General features: G+C 44.5%; 1 long non-coding RNA gene across 1 annotated transcript; it reads left to right on the forward strand.

Moving 5' to 3' along the window:
* Positions 1–14,186: 14,186 nt before the first annotated feature.
* Positions 14,187–15,782, forward strand: LOC122466851. The gene is made up of 3 exons (XR_006292739.1): positions 14,187–14,355; positions 15,194–15,344; positions 15,545–15,782. It is a non-coding gene; the product is annotated as an uncharacterized LOC122466851 (long non-coding RNA).
* The last annotated feature ends 1,107 nt before the right edge of the window (positions 15,783–16,889 follow it).

The following is a 16,889-nucleotide window of genomic DNA, read 5'->3' on the forward strand; positions in this document are numbered from 1 at the left end:
CCAGCAGGATTTATGAAACTGTGTGCAAAATTGTAGCTTAAACCCTGTTCCAGCAGCTCACCTTCCTCCCAATTCAAATAAGAGTGAAATCCTGCCCCTTGAACTGAGCTCAGGTAGCTGGGTTTAGTGCAGAGGGGTTCCATGGGGATAAGGGGGAAGGAATTCGCCTCCCAGATTGCAAAGTGCCAGCAGAGCTGCCCCATTTCTGCTACAGTCTCTGCCATTCTTGGACCTGTGTACTGGATCTACTAGCGCACCTCCCCTGCCCTTCCATCCAGCTTCTCTTCCACACCCAAAGCCATACGAATACACAGGGAGTCTCCAAGGTTTGGGTTCTGTGGCACACAGAGGCCCATACCTGCTGTGGGAAATCCCCAAATTCTGCCCCACATGCAGCAGAGCTGCACTGATTCTGCTTTCGCCTAAGGCCTGCCACAGGGGCAGGATTTGCCTTGAAAGAAATAAAGCCTCCTAATCCAGCCTCCATAATACAGAGACTTCAGAGCAGTCCCTAGCTTGATCACACACAGCAGAGAATCAGAGAAGAAATAGGTGGCGTTCTGCAGCAGCATCTGAGCACTGTATTGGGACTGTGTATTCGTGGCTGGTCGAGAAATAAGAATGTCTGATAAACAAACTATTGATACTTACTGGAATCACAGTTCATAACAAGCCAAGCTATTGTTCGATTTAGAGTGACACACTGATGCTGAAACACCCTCACTACACACATACGCAGGGATCTGGAGTGAACAGATGCTCAGAAGCGACTGTCTGTCACCACCAGGCTTATTAGTCAAGGACAGGTCTGCGTGTGCTTGCCTCTATCTGATTTGCATTTGGAATTTTGCTACGCATATAGTTGTGCCCATAGCTACTCCATCTCCCCGTGTCTGTCACAGCAGTACACATCTAATGCTTGCCATGCTGGCTTTGTAACAAAAGTGGGGGTTGGGTTCTGAGTGGTTCCACTCTATTCTACACCTTCACAATTTTAGCGGAGAAAATAATGGGCACATTTTCCCTAAGTGTCTGGCATCCGTTAGCATTGCAGACAAATTTACTCACTATCATCTGTTAACTGTTCTGGAATATGACCAGTGCTTTAGCAGTTAAATGCACTTGCTGCTGATCAGGAAATGTGTTTTCAGTATCTGAGAGTGGATCTGGGTAAAATGTGTTTTTTCCTGAGCAGTGGAGAATGTATCCACAACTTACCTTATCCTGCAATCTCATATGTGACCAGGAAAATCATTTCCATGAATTATAATCAAGTCACATACGATGGAAAACGGCAGCTAGAAAAATCCAGTGTTGGCTGCAGAAAACCTAAACAAAACCATTGAAGAAGGTCAAAAATGGAGTCAGCTGAAAGGTCCTGCAGCCAGGTGGGGTTATTGTCTGCAGTTCTTTCCTGCAGCTGAAAATGGATTTCAAAGCTGCTTTTCCCTTTAGAGAATGGCAGGTTTTCAGAGAAGGTATTCTCCCCAGGGACAGCCATAATGATTTTTGTGAATAGATTCCAGTTGGGTCTGTGTTACATTTTTAGACCTGCACGGAAAAATGATTTGCTGTAGTTAATGCATACTGTGCGCTTGGCTGTTTTTAAAATGGCAAACATTTTTGTAACGGCTGTGCCTTGTAGTGCCTGAGCTTACTGTGTGCAATGGGAAATCTGGGGGTGGGGGGAGGCAGGGAAGTGTCACAGGTCAGCGGAGACAGGTACTCCCTCCTCTTTTTGTAGAAATTAGAGATCCTTGTACAGCAGGTCCCTCCATGCACAGCTTGATGTGGACGCATCAAGGCCCTGGCCAAGGAATGTGTCTTTTTAAAGCTCTGTGTAAATTTACCAAGCTATTGAAATATTTTGTAATAGCAATAACAGGCCAAATTCTGCCGATTCTCAGGTGGTTGTGCATGGGGAATGGAGAGGAATACACAAGCAGTGTTCTTTACCTGTGTAAGAACCAGGCAGAAGTGGAGGGCTACATGTGTCCCAGAATAGGCACGGAGGCCCAGCAGTGGAATGACTCACCAAGCTGGGCCTCCGTGCCTATTCTGGGATGGCCATAGCGCTCCAGCTGAGGTCCAGAAAAAGCAAGGGAGACCTTTCCCTGCATATGCACAAACACATGAATTGGGACTCAGACCACATGGACCAGCACAAAATGAGGGCTACTTTGAAAGATGGGACCAGTCCAGAAGAACTGGCACCAGACTATTTCTGGAGTGAGTGGGAAATGAGACTGGTGGACAGAAGACTCCAGCCTGACATTTTCAGCCCATACACTGGGGTTTGGAAGACTGTTGCACAGGTGACAATATTCTTTGACTCCCTCACATTCAACCCCTTTATTGGAGCAGGGCAAGGAAAACTGGAATCCCAAGGAGATGCACTGTATTACTCTGCAGGTGTATCTGTCACCTGGGTTTGCTATCGCAGCTGGGCTGCATGTTTGTGTATAATAAAGTAGGACCCGGAAAAAAAAAAGTGTGTATTAGCACATCAATTTTTTTTTTAAATATCAATAAAATATCAACTCACTTCAACCATTAACTTCCTCACCGCGATGAGCGCAAAGCACCAGCCACATGGAAAGAGCAATGCAGAACCCATCCACAGTATATAAATCCAATATCATAAAATCTCTCCTGAAATAACAATGGTAAAACTAGGGTGACCAGACAGCAAGTGTGAAAAATTGGGTCAGGGGATGCGGGGGGGGGGGGGGGGGGGGGGGGAAATAGGAGCCTATATAAGAAAAAGACACAAAAATCAGGACTGTCCCTATAAAATCAGGACATCTGGTCACCCGCAGTAAAAGTCATCTCCCAGTTGCCAAGCACCACCCTGAAAGTCTGTGCACACAACATGTCTGACTTGGAGGCTGGGCTAATGTAAGTAATAACCTCAGTTGCAACATCCTTTCTGTCCACCTGGGCAAAGGTTGCCACATGACCTACTGCCTCCACGCTCCTCTAGGCAGGAAGAACCTCCCCCTTGCTTTCACACATTTATGCAGCAGACAGATACTAATAATGACTATGCTAGTCACTGCATTGTCATTGCAGGTCAACAGGCATCCCTTCTCTTGCTTTCAGTCTCCCCAAAGCACATTCCAACACCTACCTGTACCTGCTGACACTGAATCGGTGTCGCTCTGGATTTGTGTCAGCCAGGAATGGTTTTAGGAGCCCTGGCAAAAGTCACCCAGACACCTGGTTTCCATCAATAGATCCTGAATCCCTCAATGACCTCTGACACATTGACCGCCTTGCAACACGCTCTGGGTGGCCGAACACACCTCCACAATAGCACACTAGGGACCTCTCAGCCCCAAATTAGTGCCTCACTGATAATCATCTGGGGTAGTCAGCTTTTACAGGACAATCACCAGTCAATTCCATGAAGGGCATCTCATCCTGATGGTCTGCTACTGCAATGCTTGGGCCAGCTCCCCACCAGGGTACAGGATAGTCAGTCTCCCATCCCTTATTCTGAAGTTTTACAAAAACAGCTATTCATCCCATGTCTCAAGAACAAGTCAGTCCAATGAATAAACATCCTCCTCAAGTACCACATGCAGCCAGCTACTTCAGGTTCACAATCAACCATTCCTGGTTTCTTTTCCTCTCAAACATGACTAGAGCAACTAGGCCTGATTTTGCCTTCCCCCAGCAGGAGAAAAAGAAAACTAGTGATTATAATTGCAACTGTCTGCAGTAACAATTACATAGTTGCTGATATAAGTTGCTCTCTCCTGAGTTTTACTTACAGACTGTCATCCCAAGGCAGAACAAGTTCAGCTGACAAAATACTGCAAGTCTAAAAAGAAGCATTCACCTTTCAACTCCATGGAAGAAGATTAGTGGAGTATGTGTCAGCATAACCCATGTTATGCTATACACAGGGACATTATAGTGAACTATTCACACTTCTGTATTTCCTGGAACATGAAGGTACTGTTGGGGCAGGATGGCTCAGGAAATTGGTAATGGGATACTGAGCCTTTCATCTCCACATTACCGACCAGGAATGGATTGGAACAAGTAATGAATGAGTGTCATTACCATCTGATGACTGTTCAGTGACCTGTGTGAAATGAGCATCTGGTCTGAGTCTAATTCCGAGTGGACATGGATCCAGATCATATAAATCACCATGACAACTGGCACCCTTGATGCAACACTCAGCAAAGAGGCCGTGGCATCTGACTGTTGGTGGTGATCCCTCCAGAACCTGCTTTAATCAAGCCATTTTCAGTCAATAGTCTTTCCTCATGCATGTGATTTTCAGTGCAAAAAAATAGTTTTTATAGAGTGGGAATTTCATTTTGTCATGGGCAAGCTAAGAATCTCACACGGTTTTCTATATAATTGGATCAAAGTAAATGTAAATGCTACACAGTTATAGTATGACTGTCACTTCCTGTTAGGGTGGGTCTACAACAGCTCTAGGAAATCCAGCTGGGAAGCAGACTATTGATATCCCTGGGCCTAAGAGAATCTCAGCAAGAACACATGTAGGACTTTTAATTTGCCAAGCATCTTACTTTAAATGATTAGCTTAAACCTGCTGTACCGAGCCCATTCCCACCAAGATTTTCAAAAATAGAAGACTGACATTAGGCTCCTAAATCCATATTTAGGCACCTAAATAAAGCTCAATCCTGTTGCATGTGGTCAGATAATGGAGCCCACACATAGTCCCACTAAAGTCAATAAGAATCCATATGGGAATAGCAGTTTGAGAGCAGAAGTTGGGCCTACATTTTTCAAACAGTGAGGTCCAGCAGAAATCTTCAAACAAACTTGAAATGAATCAAAGGCCCCACTCCTGAAAACACTTAAGCTCATGCTTAACTTTACACACAAGTAGTTGCATTGATTTGAAGAGTCAGAGAGCAGCTGCTTGGCTTGAATGGAACTACATAAAGTTATAAACACGTCCATCAATGTTTGGAGCTCAAGTGACAAGGCCAGAGTGAATTCTTGCAGTACTGTTTATTGTTTTGATGTTCCTAACACAGACCTCACAACATAAGACTATAAATGGCTTTTATGCAATCATTTGTGATGTGAATATCTTTATTGATCGGAACATATTAAAAATACAGAACATGCAAACTGAGATCTCTACTGCCTTGCCAAAGATATAGGGTGAGATTTGCAAAGCTAACCAGGGGATTTGGCACCCAAATCCTTTAGGCAGCTTTGAAGATTTCAGCCATAATTACCAAACGCTTAGGACTTGTCTACACTTAAAACTCTATAGCAGCACAGCTGCGGTGGTGTAACGCTTCAATGTAGACACTACCTACGCCAATGGGAGGGGTTCTCCTGTTGGCATAGGTAATCCACCTCCCCAAAAGGCAGTAACGGGGTCAATGGAAGAATTCTTCCGATGACCTAGCACCGTCTACACAGGGACTTAGGTTGGCTTAAGTATGCCACTCGGAGGGTAAATTTTTCATACCGCTGACTGACAGTTAAACCAACCTAATTTTCTAGTGTAGACCAGGCTTTAGGCCTAGTCTACATTTAACATTTTTACCACTATATTGATGTCAATTAGGAGTGTGATATTTTACGAAAATAATTGTAGCAGAACAATCCATAGTGTGGATGTAGTTATATTGGCATAAAGATGCTTCATGCCAGTATCACTTATTCCCCTTCCCATACTGGAACAGCTATACCAATATAAAGCACCTTTATACTGGTATAACTGCACCCACACTATGGGGGCTGCACTGCTATAACTACAGCAGAATAGGTCTTCCTCCAAGTTGCACTGTGACATACCAGGGTACAATCCAGACTAATGGGAGACCGTGTTACCAATGCCCTGTAACCCGGGGTGCCCTTTACAATGCCTTGCTGCTGTAGCCACCAACCTGGACTGCTCACAAATAGCCTCCAGCATGTAAGTCAGTCCCAGCTATGTCTGCGTGTGAGCTGTAGCCAGTCAGCCACACCTTGGTTCTCACCAGCCTTGGTTATAGTGCAGAGTGACCCCTAACACAGCCCCAGTCCTGGATCTTCCCCCAGAAATGTATGTCCTGAACTGCCCAGCCTTTCCTGGACAGTCCAAATCTATTAAGTCCATTATTCCTTTCAGGGAATAATATGCCATCTTATTATTTTAAATGGTTATCCAGAAACTTCAACTTAAACACAGTGGATTAGATAAAACAATAAAACAAGTTTATTAACTACCAAGAGATAAATTTTAAGTGAGTACAAGTGTAACCCTTCTGCCCATCAGAGTTGGCAGCAACAAGGGCCGGGTTCAGTATCTAAGGGGTTCCTTTTCAATAACACAACACAAAACCATCTCGAGCCCCCACCCAATGACCTGGGACAATTAGATACCATCCCCCTGGGTGCCTCTAAGAGGCAAAACTTCCCCACTTGCAAGCACAGAGTCTGGGTGTAGCAAAAGGCTTTTAATAAAGTAGAGAAACAATGCGGCATTATGTTGGGGAAATACCACAAACAGGATTCATAACACAAACCATGAGCAAAAGACCCACCCCCAAGTAAGTTTGGTAGTGTCCTTTTCCTCTCAGGGCCTTAAGTCCAGCAACCCAACAGTCACTCCACCCACAGTTTCCATACTTGGTCAGTGCAGCCCCAGAGTTCAAAAGTTCATCTGCAGAGTTTACCTCCCAGCCTGGGTGCAAGGGTGGGGGAGAGGTATGGGGGCACCTTACACACGCTGCTGCTCAGGTTGATGGCCAATTGCTACACCTCTCCTTGGGGTTCTACTACAGTTTTCATCACCAGCCACCCACACCTCTCCACCACCCACCCTGCTAGCAGCTCACCAACATGTCTTCACCCCCCACCATGGCTCTTAGTAATTTCATCTCTTAGCAGGGGAGCCTCAGTGCTGGTACACTCAGAACCACTAGCCCAAAGCAGGTTTAATGCTTAGACCTAGATATCGGTGATTTCAGCTCTGCAGCATGTAACAAGACTCCTAATACAATCAAAATTAGCTCTGTTATTACACAGTAGAGAGAAGCAGTCAAAGTACAATTTAGGGCCCTCAGCCATCACCCACACTACCAAGTACAAATACCTATCCCCAACCTCTCTCAATTTACTGGGCTTTGGAACCCATGTCCCTTGCCTAGCGAGTGCTGCTTAGTTGAGGGTGAGTCCCTCAGTCATAAAATGCCAAGTACAGTTCTTGATTCACATAACCAGGATAACAACATTTTATTACTCCTGCCCCAATAACAAAGAGACTGGGGATCCCACAGCAGCCAAAGTGACCACTGGGGCAAACAGTCCCATCCTGCTAGGCAGGGTGGGTGTGCCCATGCAAACAAGGTCAGCCCCAGAAGTTCTTTTCCACAGCTCACCACCAGATTCATAGATACTAAGGTCAGAAGGGACCATCATGATCATCCAGTCCGACCTCCTGCACAACACAGGCCACAAAATCTCACCCACCCACTCCTGTGAAAAACCTCTCACCTATGTCTGAGCTATTCAAGTCTTCAAATCGTGGTTTAAAGACTTCAAGGAGCAGAGAATCCTCCAGCAAGTGACCCGTGCCCCATGCTACAGAGGAAGGTGAAAAACCTCCAGGGCCTCTTCCAATCTGCCCTGGAGGAAAATTCCTTCCCGACCCCAAATATGGCGATCAGCTAAACCCTGAGCATATGGGCAAGATTCACCAGCCAGATACTACAGAAAATTCTTTCCTGGGAAACTCAGATCCCACCCCATCTAACATCCCATCACAGGCCATTGGGCCTATTTACCATGAATATTTAAAGATCAATTAATTGCCAAAATCATGTTATCCCATCATACCATCTCCTCCATAAACTTATCGAGTTTAATCTTAAAGCCAGATAGCCTTCCAAGGGAAGCAGTGGGGGCAAAAGATCTATTCCAAAACTTCACTTCTCTGATGGTTAGAAACCTTCGTCTAATTTCAAGTCTAAACTTCCCGATGGCCAGTTTATATCCATTTGTTCTTGTGTCCACATTGGTACTGAGCTTAAATAATTCCTCTCCCTCTCCGGTATTCATCCCTCTGATATATTTATAGAGAGCAATCATATCTCCCCTCCACCTTCTTTTGGTTAGGCTAAACAAGCCAAGCTCCTTGAGTCTCCTTTCATAAGACAAGTTTTCCATTCCTCGGATCATCCTAGTAGCCCTTCTCTGTACCTGTTCAAGTTTGAATTCATCCTTCTTAAACACGGGAGACCAGAACTGCACACAATATTCCAGATGAAGTCTCACCAGTGCCTTGTATAACAGGATTAAAACCTCCTTATCTCTACTGGAAATACCTCTCCTGATGCATCCCAAGACCGCATTAGCTTTTTTCACAATCATATCACATTGGTGGCTCATAGTCATCCTGTGATCAACCAATACTCCAAGGTCCTTCTCCTCCTCTGTTACTTCTAATTGATGCGTCCCCAGCTTATAACTAAAATTCTTGTTATTAATCCCTAAATGCATAACCTTACACTTCTCACTATTAAATTTCATCCTATTACTCCAGTTACAAGGTCATCCAGATCCTCCTGTATGATATCCCGGTCCTTCTCTAAATTGGCAATACCTCCCAGCTTTGTATCATCCGCAAACTTTATTAGCACATTCCCGCTTTTTGTGCCGAGGTCAGGAATAAAAAGATTAAATAAGATTGGTTCCAAAATCGATCCCTGAGGAACTGCACTGGTAACCTCCCTCCAGCCTGACAGTTCACCTTTCAGTAGGACCCGCTGTAGTCTCCCTTTTAACCAATTCCTTATCCATCTTTCAATTTTTATATTGATCCCCATCTTTTCCAATTTAACTAATAATTCCCCATGTGGCACTGTATCAAATGCCTTACTGAAATCTAGGTAAATTAGATCCACTGCGTTTCCTTTGTCTAAAAAAATCTGTTACTTTCTCAAAGAAGGAGATCAGGTTGGTTTGGCACGATCTACCTTTTGTAAAACCATGTTGTATTTTGTCCCATTTACCATTGACTTCAATGTCCTTAACTACTTTCTCCTTCAAAATTTTTTCCAAGACGTTGCATACTACAGATATCAAACTAACAGGCCTATAGTTACCTGGATCACTTTTTTTCCCTTTCTTAAAAATAGGAACTATGTTAGCAATTCTCCAATCATACGGTACAACCCCTGAGTTTACAGATTCATTAAAAATTCTTGCTAATGGGCTTGCAATTTTATGTGCCAATTCCTTTAATATTCTTGGATGAAGATTATCTGGGCTCCCCGATTTAGTCCCATTAAGCTGTTCTAGTTTCAGTTCTACCTCAGATATGGTAATATCTACCTCCATATCCTCATTCCCATTTGTCATGCTACCATTATCCCTAAGATCCTCTTTAGCTTATTAAAGACTGAGGCAAAGTATTTATTTAGATATTGGGCCATGCCTAGATTATCCTTGACCTCCACTCCATCCTCAGCGTTTAGCGGGCCCACATCTTCTTTCTTTGTTTTCTTCTTATTTATATGGCTATAGAACCTTTTACTATTGGTTTTAATTCCCTTTGCAAGGTCCAACTCTACTTGACTTTTAGCCTGTCTCATTTTATCCCTACATGTTCTGACCTCAATAAGGTAGCTTTCCTTGCTGATCCCTCCCATCTTCCACTCCCTGTATGCTTTCTGCTTTTTCTTAATCACCTCTCTAAGATGCTTGCTCATCCAGCTTGGTCTACAACTTCTGCCTCTGAATTTTTTCCCCTTTCTTGGGATGCAGGCTTCCGATAGCTTCTGCAGCTTTGATTTAAAGTAATCCCAGGCCTCCTCTGCCTTTAGATCCATAAGTTCTTCAGTCCAATCCACTTCCCTAACTAATTTCCTTAATTTTTGAAAGTCAGCCCTTTTGAAATCAAAAACCCTAGTTGCAGATTTATTTTTGTTAATCCTTCCGTTCAGTTTGAACTGAATTAGCTCATGATCACTTGAACCAAGATTATCCCCTACAACCATTTCTTCTATGAGGTCCTCACTACTCACCAAAACCAAATCTAAAATGGCATCCCCTCTAGTCGGTTCAGCAACTACTTGATGAAGGAATCCATCAGCTATCGAATCTAGGAAAATCTGAGCCCTATTATTATTACTAGCACTCGTCCTCCAGTCTATATCTGGAAAGTTAAAGTCTCCCATGATCACAGTTTCCATTAGTATTTACTTTATTAAAAACATTAAAAAGGGCTCTATCCATATCCAAATTAGATCCCGGTGGTCTATAGCACACCGCAAGCACTATCCCAGGGGAGGCTCTAATAGTTTTCTTCCCCAATTTTATTTTTTGACAGACGGACTCTGTCTTATCCATTCCATCGCTTCTTATTTCTTTACATTCTACCTCATCATTGATATACAATGCTACTCCACCACCTTTACCTTTATTTCAGTCTTTCCTAAACATCACATACCCTTCAATACCAGTAGTCCAGTCATGACTACTATTCCACCATGTTTCTGTTATCCCTATAATATCTGGTTTCACTTCCTGCATGAGTAGCTCTAGTTCCTCCATTTTGTTACCTAGGCTCCTCGCATTGGTGTACAAACATCTTAATTTTTGCTGTTTGGCCTCGCTCACATTCTGTACCCTATTAGGCAGGGTCATTCTACAGCCAGTATAACCTATTAGACTGGTATCCACACTGCCTTTGCACCTTATATACATTCTCCTACCCACGGCTGTATCCTCTCTTACTTCGTTTTCTTCCCTCTCAATGCAAAAATCCGGCGTGGAGATTAGCTGGACATCTCCCAACCATCTCCCCCAAATTCCTAGTTTAAAGCTCTCTTAATCGGTTGTGCCAGTCTCCATCCTAGAAGTCTATTTCCTTCCCTACTCAGATGAAGTCCATCCCGAGAGAACTGTCCTCTGTCCATGAATGCCTCCCCGTGGCCATACATCCCAAAGACCTCCTTATAGCACCACTGCCTAAACCTGTTGATAGTCATAATCTTGTCAAACCTTTGTTGCCCTTCTCTAGGAACAGGCAGAATCCCACTAAAGATTACCTGAGCCTCGATTTCCTTAAGCGTCTTCCCCAGCCTAGCATAGTCTCCCTTAATACTTTCCAGCGAGAATCTAGCCGTATCATTTGTTCCCACATGAAGGATAATTAGGGGATTCCTTCCTGCTCCCTTTAGGATCCTTTTCAACCTCAGGTCTACATCGCGTATCTTAGCACCTGGAAGACAGCACACCCTTCTATTCTCTGGATCAGCTCTGGTTACAGGCCTATCTATTCTTCTCAGTAAAGAGTCCCCGATCACATTAGACCTGCCTTTTCCTGGTGACGGTACTATTCTCCAGTTTATCCCCTGTTCCCTCTGGCTGCAAGTTCTTTCCATTCCTATTCTCCCTTGTAATCCTTTTCAGCCCATCCTGTATCCTCCTGGGGCTCATATTTGGTGTAGTCTCCATTGACTCTTCCCCTTTTCCTATAGGGCTAGCCACTCTTCTCTTCTTCCTTGCCCTTCCACCTTCAGTGACTATTTGCTGAGCCCCTTCTTCATTTTCCAACTCTGCAAACCTGTTCTTGAGCTCTATTTCTCCTTCACTAGCCCGTCTTTTCCTCTGCCTGGTTCTTTTAGTCACATGCTGCCACTGTCCACTTTCCTCACCCAGCAGTCTCCCCTCAGAATTCTTCAGTCCTGCTTCCATCTGCAAGTCTGAGCTTTTCCCTTCAGATACCTCATGTCTTTGCTCCATAATCTGCTCAAACACCTTTCTAAACTCAACCAGACTTTCCACCTGCATCTCCAAACCTCGGATCTTTTCCTGCATCAGCTCTATCAGACGGCATTTCATGCAGACAAAACTCTTACCAGGTACCCCCTCCAGGATCATGTACATACCGCAGCTTCCACATCCAGCCATCTTCATTGTGTCTTCCACGACATGAGTCACTCCCACTGCTGCCTCTGTATCTGTCATAGTCTTCCCACTTAAATCCTGTTAATCTGGGAAACACAAACCACTCCAAAACCCACCACCCACAGCAAAAACAAACCCCAAACATGCACCACAGGACAAACTCCCTCTCAAACTCCCCTCTTTAGAGCTCTGTTTGCTGGCTCCTGTGCCGCTGCAGCTGTCTGTGCCGCTGTCTGACAGGGTAGAGCTCATTCTGACTCTGCTTATGCAAGGAAGGAGGCATAAGGATCAGAAATGGTTAGAAGAAAAATAAAGATAAAATGCTTACTAATGCCTAACTTAACAAACTTTATTAGATTCAAGCAAAGTTTTTCACCACATGCTCCAGAAGATTACGGACCAAACTCTAAGGTCAGGACCCTTCCTCCAGAGTCCAACAGCTGCTTCCTTTGTCTTTTTAGGTGCAGAGAATGCAATGGGCAGGGAGGGTAGGAAGGGTGGCTTGGTGTGTCTTCCCTTTCTTTTTATAGTCCTGCCCCCCTTTGAGAAGTATTTCCAGCTGGGAGCAAGGCAACAGCCAGTCGGTGTCTCAGGAGAGGAATAATCGGTGACACTGGGCGTGGCACTAGGTAACTCGAGGGGGTGGAAGACCACGAGTGTCGAGGAAGCCGCCCGGCTCTAGGCCACCAGGTAACTCAGGAGGGTGAAAGACCATGAGTGTCGAGGTAGCCCCCCTGCTCTGGGCCCAGGCTAGCCTGAACATTTCTCCCTCCTGAAGGCTGCTGTGTCATACCTTCTGTTTGCTTTTGTTTTGTTGCATAGTTTTGCTTTATCCTCTTTGGTGATTCTTTGTAAGTGTTACACAAATAAAATTCTTTTCTGCTTCCAAAAAAAAAACAAACAAAAAAACAGCCAGTCGGTGTGGAAGGAACTCCATGCTGTTTCTTTGCCAAGATGTAGAATTTTGCCCCAACCCTCTTTCCTGCCAAAGAATGGCCACTTCGTAGGTAATAGTCCATCAGCCTTGTTTACACCTGGCTGAGGCATCAGCTTGCCCTTTGTCTCTGAGAAACTGGTTTGGCTACTCCCCAGATTTATCTAGAAAACATACATCTAGCCCTGATTTCATCTTCTGTTTATAACTTCACCTATAATGCTGCTATGTGCATTTCCATGATATTATTGATCAGCAAATCATGAGTTTTTAAATGATACCTTAGAAGACATACCTTGTACAGACAGGTTTCAGAGTAGCAGCCGTGTTAGTCTGTATTCGCAAAAAGAAAAGGAGTACTTGTGGCACCTTAGAGACTAACCAATTTATTTGAGCATAAGCTTTCGTCAGCTACATGCATCTGATGAAGTGAGCTGTAGCTGACGAAAGCTTATGCTCAAATAAATTTGTTAGTCTCTAAGGTGCCACAAGTACTCCTTTTCTTTTTGCTTGTTCAGACATTATTACAACAGTGCATAGAGGGTGAGCACAGGGGTGAATTCTGTTACATCCACCCTTAGCTGCTGGAAAAGTCTATCAACAGAAGTAAGGAGCCTTTGGAAAAGTGCTACCAACCAGGGGTGAGCAGAAATCAGAGCAGTTTGTATTTCAAGCTGTCCATCAAGAAATAAAATCTTCTTTTTGGGGAAGTACTTGACACACCAGACAGGAGCTGGTTTCTCCCTGCTGGTTCCAGCCACCTTGAATTTGTTACGACACTTAGTAGTTTATCTCTCTCTAAGCACTTTTCTTATCATTTTTCTTGGAAAATAAAGCTAAATGACATTTTAAAGACTAATGGCATCAGACTTTGCTTTTTCAATTGTACCTGTTGCTGCTTAATGACTGAAATATCTAAACCACTTTTGATAAACTGGGCTAGTTGCACTGATTTCTGTTGTTTTCTTTATGATCTGCAAAATGTCTCACAGGTCATTTAAGCCCTGACAAAATGTGTTAGGTTTCCTAGCTCTGCCGGAGCTGGCTATGGAAGGTACAGTTACATAGGTGCTTCCTCCTGTAGGTTCCATGAGCTCCCAGAACTCTGTACCTGTGCATCCTGACCTTCATTCAGCAGAGAAAATATATTCCCTTTTAGATGCTGATTACCTGTGCTTCCACTCTACTCCTTCCTCTCTAAAATACATGGTGTGAACCCACCCTCTCGGGAAGATTGCTAAATTAGGATGTCAATAAGGACTCCACTGAGCATGTCTAAAAAGTAAACTAAAAGATTTCAAAAGTAAATGATGAGGCTGGGAGGGGGGGAGTCCCTGAAGGCTGACTGGCACCAAACCAGCTGTTAATCTGCAGAAAATGTATTAAAAGACAGTATGACAAAGTCTGGTTCTGGCTGCATCGGTGCTACCTCCTGGGCTTTGGTGAAGTCCCACTGATATAACTGAGTGTAGAAGCTGCAGTGACTCTTGCAAGCATTTTAAAAACAATAAGAGGTGAGTGGAGTGCTGATATGTTCACTGAAAGAAAGGAGAATCCAGCTGGGCTGAGAATCACAGAATGAAACGCAAAAAACAGTTTGAATGGACAGACAACAGCAAAGGAACATTTAGCTTTCAGCTCCTAGTAAGTCACGTTGAGGGGATGAAGGCCAATTCAGGTGCTTCTTCCTCAGGCAGAAAGGTGGGAGGGAGAGAATGTAAGAGGCCTTTTTAGCATGAGGCTTTACCTTTGTCCATTATCCGGGGTGGAGCTCCTCCTGGAACAAATTAAAATGGCCTTGCGGCTCAGGGAAGGTGACAAGGTGTTCCTGTTTCTTTGCTAATTTTAGAATTCTTTGCCTCTCTTTAGCTTGTAAAAGTTTGTGTTTTACCTTACTGAGTAGTTTATATTCTTCTCACACAAGACAATTTTGCATTTTACTTTACGTAGATTAAAAACAGGAAAATGTATTTTTTTAAAATCCCATTCCTCACACTAGTGAAGAAAGGGCAAAACCAAGTTCAATACCTATTGTAAGAAACATGGTCAACCCCTGATACAGCCAGGCTGTAATTCACCACCAGTACAGCTCAAACAATAGTAGCAATGGTGGCAGCTGAGCTGTATTGTAGACGGAGCTCAGGCAACTTGTCATTGTGTCGTCTAGTCCTGCTTGGAGCAAGGTTAGGTGACACAATTGTAATAACAGCTGCACTCTTTACACTACAGCATCCATCATCTCTACTACTCTCAGTGAATTATGGGTCCTGATTTTCCTTGTGTAGACAAGGCCCATAGAATTTGCCCATGCTTGGCTACAACAGGTTTCAACTCAATTGGCTCTGTCTACAGCTGGATGACTTTTTCCAACGCCATTTGGGTGGTGGTGAAGAAAACTGTGTCTGACCCTTGATGTCAAACGTGGGTCCACGTCCTAGAATAGGCCCTATAGGTTGGGGAAAAGGAAATCACAGTCATCTCATGTTATGAGCTCCAAACAGAGGTAAGGAGTGTCAGACCTGATGAATGAATGAAACAGAGTATTATAGATTTATGGAAAGTCAGCTGAGGGGATATGTGTGCAGAGAAGGAAAGAAATTTGTTCAGGATAACATATTTGCTGAAATGAGTGATCTGAGTGTCTTCAAGTACAACTTCCCTACTTTGTCAACTAACTTTTTCTGATCAATAATTGCTCCACAGCTGGATTTCCAGACAAAATGCCCATGTGACCTGAGACAGACAGAGAAAGAACGTGAGTAATGAGGAGATGATGAGTGCTGTGACCTTGTGTCTGCGGCTGTGCATATGCTTGCATGAGTCACCCACTGCTAAAGACTAGCCTGTTCATTGTCATAATCTCAAGATTAGAGACAGACACCACTTCCCTAAAACATAAGCTGCAGGGGAACTTCGCAAGGAATACTGGGGATGCTGTTATTTTTGGCCTACATGTACATGTCTGTGTCTTGAGTGTTGAATAATCATGCTTCAACTTAGGATGCGTGGCTTGTATTTTATGGGATATTTAATTGCCTGACTCTATAGCCCAGGGCTGCAGCTTTCCCTGCACCTCCCAACTGTTTGCTGCTGCCTCTCCCCATGGCTGGCTGTAGCTCCCAGCTTTCCAGCTCCAGCAGCTGCTGTGCAGGGAGGGGACCCTGCAGCACCATGTAACCGACCAAGGCCTGCAAACCCTAGCCAAAATCCAGGGGGTGGGGGACACGTGACTCTACATGCCTCCCCCCACACGTTGTCTCTGGCTTCTGCCCAGCGGGGATGAGGGTCTTGGAGCTCCAGCCCCATGGGGTGCGCCTGCTGGAGCTCAGGGTGGTGAGGGAAGAGGAAAAGAGATGGTTCCCAGGGCATCTTCTGCTGCGAGAATCCTACAGGCCAGGAGGGCCTGGGGCTCTGCGCATAGGGCCACACTTCACCACTGCAGAAGGCATCCCCATGGAATGCATGCTGCTGACTGCAGTACATGTATTAGCGGGCATGGGGATGGAAAAGCCTCAGATACCAGGTCATGCCCTTGAGGGCTGTCATGTGTGGGCCACAGTGATACCTAGTGCCCTTTTTTAGTGCTGTGTTGAACACTAAATAGAGATTCTACCCCGCTGCTTGTGGAAGGAGGAGGGCATGCCTTTGCTCTCTGTCCCGCAAGTATGCATGCCCAGCAGAGAGAAGTAAATATGTACCGAATACATATATCTATGTATCTATCTGGGTTCACAAATTATAGATTTTTAAAGATGGAAGGGACCATTATGCTTATCAAGTCCAGTCTCCTGCATTAACACACACCAGCCAATTTCACCCAGTGACTCCTACATTCCCATGTTCCTATACTGTGCCCATAACCGGGGCATCTGAGCAAACGTATGTGCCTAGATGGCACCTTGCACAGTGGTACTGAGAAGTTACACAGCTGCAGCATCTGATTGGTACCTCTGCTGGTTGCTTCTCAACGTGAAGTTGCTGGGACTCCTACTTGTGCCTCACCTACATTTCCTCCAATGCCAGTTGTCCAGAGAGAGTGTGAGACTTG

Source organism: Chelonia mydas, chromosome 8, assembly GCF_015237465.2.
Source record: "Chelonia mydas isolate rCheMyd1 chromosome 8, rCheMyd1.pri.v2, whole genome shotgun sequence".
Lineage (NCBI taxonomy): Eukaryota > Metazoa > Chordata > Testudines > Cheloniidae > Chelonia > Chelonia mydas.